The sequence below is a fragment of the Amaranthus tricolor genome, chromosome 8, assembly GCF_026212465.1.
Source record: "Amaranthus tricolor cultivar Red isolate AtriRed21 chromosome 8, ASM2621246v1, whole genome shotgun sequence".
NCBI classification, from domain to species: Eukaryota; Viridiplantae; Streptophyta; class Magnoliopsida; order Caryophyllales; family Amaranthaceae; genus Amaranthus; species Amaranthus tricolor.
Genome location: NC_080054.1, coordinates 6,731,099 through 6,736,162, shown reverse-complemented (window position 1 = coordinate 6,736,162; position 5,064 = coordinate 6,731,099). Strand labels below are relative to the sequence as shown.

Sequence of the window (5,064 nt, the reverse complement as noted above, 5' to 3'; positions counted from 1 at the left end):
TGTACAAATTGTCTAATGCTTGTAACTTCTATATTACTTGTAAAGTTTTTCTTTTGGGTTGTATAATTTAGTTTGTATGGAGCCATGTGACTCCTTGTATGATCCATAGTTCCACTGCGTAGTTTCTAGATGTATAGTATTGAGAATACTCTTTTAGTATCCGTTAGATCGATGCGTTAACACTGGAACCACGATCTTCATTAGAGTTGATGATTTGAGAAGCCGACGATGATTCTTTCCGTCGTGACATATTCTTGAAGGCATTAAAGGCCTTAGATTATTATAGTTATGTTATCCAATTATATATTCTTGTCACATCCTCAGTTTTCAGTAGAGATGCTGCCGAAATTCCACCTACTCACTTTTTAATTAATCTTTAACGTTTATTTTAATTACGTTCTCTTTTCTTTTTATGTAACACCCGAATTTCCTCTCTTCCTTTACGATTCTTGTTTCGTTTAAGGGGTTGAAAATTCAGGGGTTTTACATAAGTGTTTAGACAGATGAGTAGATTCGTTATTATTGTGTTATGTCGTCGTCTATCCCCTTGTTTTGACTCTAATCGTTATAAGTTAATTGATTACTGACTTGCATGTGTTTGTTGTTGTTTATTCATGACTCTCTATGATGAACCTGCTATGATACATTTGGCTATCATCATTATGTTGAGCAGAAGGAGCATCATAGTTTGACATAACAGGTATAAGAGCTTCCTTCGCATTACATTGAGGAAAGAGTGGATTACTATCGTAGAAACTGTTATAGAAGTAGCCTGATGTTATGCAGTTCTTGTGTTGCTTGTAATGTTTTTGGGTGGTATAATTCTTTTGTAGGGAGCCACGAGACTCCTTGTATGGTTTTAGTTCCGCTGCGTAGTTTTTGAATGTATGACCTTATGAATACTTCAGTTGTAGTCGTCAAAACCTATGCACTGGAACCACGATCCACGTTAGAGTTGATGATTTGAGAAGCCGACGATGATTCATTTCGTCGTGACATATTTTTGGAAAGGCGTTGAAGGTCTCAGATTAGTTTAGTTATGTTATCTATCTATATATCCTTGTCACATCCTTAGTTTTTAGTAGAGATGCTGCCGAAATTACCACTCATCCTTTTTAACTAGTTATTAACGTTTATTTTAACTTCTTTTCCTTTTCTTTTTATATAACACCTGAATTTTCTCCCGTCCTTAACTATTTTTGTTTCGTTTAAGGGGCTGAAAATTTAGGGGTGTCCCCATGAATATCCCAAGAATATCCCAAGAAGAATGTATATCCCAAGAAGAATGTTGGGGTATTTGAGTAAGCACTTGATGAGGTTCGGCATCCATATCTTGAGGATCCGACTTAGCGAAAATCCCCTTTCTTCTTCATCGTTATCCCCTCCATCATCGTCAACTTCCTCAACAAAGTATGGGGTTTGTTGGGACGTCATCAGGGATGCATATCATGATGGAGGGGCAAATGGGAAGGCACCTGAGAGGGCCTTTGATGTTTCATCTGAGAGAGATAAGGCTGGTAGGGATATTGTTGAAAATTTTGATAATTCCTTTCAGGAGGTGTTGTAACATTTAAATTGTTGGGAGTGTTTAGTGAAGGATTTGTATGTTGATTTAAGAGACTTGAGAAAGATTTTTGGTATGGTTGTTGGTATGGTGGTGGGTTGACATTCTCATAGTAACTATGTTGATAAACATAGTCCCCAGGTGATGCATCATTTAAGTCAAACCTATAAAAATCAAATATGTTGTTTGTTTGGTCATCATTTTGGTTGTTTTTGTGATTTGCCATTGTTGAATATAGGAAATTAACGGTAAGCAAATAAAAATCAACATGTTACAAAAAATAATTAGAGCCATAAAATATGAACATGAATCCTAAAAAATAGCAACATTTGAACCTAAAAATTAATTAAACATGAACATGGACATTCATTACAACAATAATATTTCTAAACAAATTCAAAAGCATTCAAAATTGGACATGAAATTCAATTTTGGACATAGTTACATATCTACATACTTGCATTCAAAATTGGACATAGAAACTGAAAAAATTACATAAAATTCGAAAAACATCTGTCAAGGAACCAACTCAACCAAAAGTTTAAGCTGATGGTTGAAGCTTCAAGATATGTTATATACTCTAACACGCCCCCTCACACGAGACCCCATTGGGGTAGAAGTGTGGATGCGCATAGGCGCTGAATATTCCACTTTAAATGAGGGGTGGTTGAGATTCAAACCCGTGACCTCTCACGTTGGCTTCTGATACCATGTCAAGGAACCAACTCAACCAAAAGCTTAAGCTGATGGTTGAAGCCCCAAGATATGTTATATACTCTAACAACATCAAAAGCAAAACATAAAAAGCAAAATACTACAAATATTCAAAATACTTGGAAATGATAATTCGAAAAAAAAAGCAACATTATTTAAAACTAACATTATTAAACAAATATTCAAAATCGACAAGAGAAATAGCAAATCAAAAAGTAGCAAAAAAAAAAAGCAACCAAAAATACTTGGAAATGATAATTCGAAAAAAGCAAGAAATTCTAAAGAAAAAACAAAAAAAAAAAGAGCAAAAATATTACATAAAATTCGAAAAACATCAACAAAAAAGTAAAATACTACTGATGTTAACATGCACTTAGTAAAAAATAGGGAAAAAACAAAAATAACATTCGAAAAGAAATAACAAAAATACAAAATAAACCAACAACTATTAAGAAAACAGCAAAAAACAAATAACCCAATCCTAATACAATTCGAAAATTAATAGCAAAAGAACGAAAAAAAAAATCAAAAAAAAAAAGGCATAAGAGACTATCTGTGAAGATGGACATTGCAGTTAGACAAGCATTCAAAAAATTGAAGATGGATCGACATAGATGGACACTGAACATGCATACAAAAAACAAAAAAAATTCAAGATACATTCAAAAATTGAAGATAAAACCAGCCTTTAAAAATGAAAAAACAACAATGTATTTGTAAATTACAATGTTTGAGTGGAAAATACCTGAAAATGACAAGCAAAATAGCCGAAAAATTGATTGCATCGCCTGAAAAAGTCTTCGAATTGTGAAAAGGATTGTGTGAATTATGATGAAAGGATTGAAGTGTGAATTGTGTAATGGATTGAAGATTTAAGTTGTGAATTAGAGAAGAAGAAGATGAATAAGGTAAGTGAATTATAGAAGAAGATGTATAAGTTTGAAGTGTAGATTGTGTAAAGGATAGAAGTGAATTTAAAGAACGGGTAAACAGATGTTTAGCTACAAAATTTTTGTCGCCTGCTTTTTACCGTTCAAATTTTAAAATGGAAAATACTTTAGCGACAAACTAGGCGATAAATGCTTTGTCGCTAAAACGTTTTTACAGTGCAAAATTTGACTTTTCTCGCTGATCTATTTAGGCCAGCTCACTTTTTACTTGGTAGGAAGGTGGCACAAAAAATTAGGTTTAGCGACGAAGATTTTGTCACTAATTTTGTCATTAAGCATTACTTTTGCAAGTCACTTTTGCTTTTACAGTGTCCTTTTCAATGTCTTGTATTTTCAACTCAGTACTTGAAAGTGTATGGTTTATTTTAGCGACAAAAATGGCGACAAACTCTTTGTCGCTGAACATGTTGCCCTGTTTGCTGATGTGTCTCCCATGTTTATCTATTAACTTTTAATATTATTATCCGATTTCATCCAAAAAAATATTATTATTTGATAATAATATTAGAAATGCAAATAATAATGAATATTAAAACTTTCTACAATAGATAAATACTATAAAATACTACTAACCTTAGATAAAAAAATATGAACCATTGTTTAGTACAAAATTATACAAAAAGTATAACCATAGTTTAACATTGATAAAAAATACTTAGAGAGAAATACAATATAATACTACAAATTAATATTAATATTAGTTAACATCCTCTTTACCTACATCACTAAAATATTCAGCATCATTGTTTTGCTCATTATCGGACAATATGAGATCAACATCAGCATCTTCCACGGAAAATGTTGTAGATGGTTCTGGCTCATCATTGCACTTAATAAACTATCCTGAAGGATCGCAGAGTGATGACTCTATATTGTCTTCATAAGAGACCTGAAATTGTATGTGTTGTTCCTTTTGATACGCGCTATCATCAATGTCATTGGGTTGTGCAACACTAACTTGATATTTCTTTGGCTTGACTTTGCACATAGCTCGTCAATCTCGTAAATCTCGTCTTAAACTTGGATACGACATGAAATATTCTTGAGTAGCTTGACTATTAAGCACAAATGGGTTATACTTTCCATACGTTGATTAATATAGATGTCTACTATCGGATAGCGTTTGTGAACACGTGTGCCGTTTCCATGTCCATGACGAGTCGGATCATACTAGTGGCATTTGAATAAGGTCATTCTCTTGATTGGCATTGCCGAATATTCAACCTCTATAATCTCCTCAAGCCGATCATAGAAATCATCTCCGTCTTCTAATACAAGTCTTTTTTGTGTTTGAGCAAGCTTGGCTCGACCCAATTTTGGCCGATTGGGCTTAGAAGGGTTTATTTTAGCTCATTTTGGCCTTATTTCCTTGACTTGGGTCATCAAGGCTTTGATTACTTGAGCTTTCGAAGTTAAGTGAGTATTGTATGCGCCAAATGTACTTGGATTGTGATCGGCTTTGTTGAATATCACCTAAAATGCACAAAACACCAAAATACCCACCAAGCGTAAAATCCCAAATAAAGTAAGCATAGTTATGCAAAATTCCAATATAATAAAGCCAATTGATGGGGATAAAATATGAATAAAATGAAACTAACAGTGTCTTCATGCACATCCAAGGAGAATGTAAGGTGTCAGATTCACTACCTAAGATGAATACTGCCTTCCCGAGCTTCCAAAAGGGTTGAATCCGCTTGTACACAAACCGAGCCTAACATTTCTAATCTCAGCGGCAGAAGCTGGATGTGTTGCGTTTAAATGTAATCATGCCTTTGTGTCTGACGGGAGGCACATTTCCCCCTCTTCTACGTGGTGCTTAGCGTGCCATCTCAT

The 5,064-nt window shown here is 33.9% G+C and overlaps 1 protein-coding gene across 1 annotated transcript in view; it reads right to left on the bottom strand.

Annotated features, from left to right (window-relative positions):
• LOC130820208 (pentatricopeptide repeat-containing protein At4g26680, mitochondrial) overlaps positions 1–3,125 on the bottom strand; it is a 25,570-nt gene extending 22,445 nt beyond the window's left edge. Inside the window, exon 1 of the mRNA XM_057685488.1 lies at positions 3,024–3,125. The gene's annotated coding sequence lies outside the window, so the exon portion shown is untranslated. The remainder of the gene's footprint in view (positions 1–3,023) is intronic.
• Between the last annotated feature and the right edge of the window lie 1,939 nt (positions 3,126–5,064).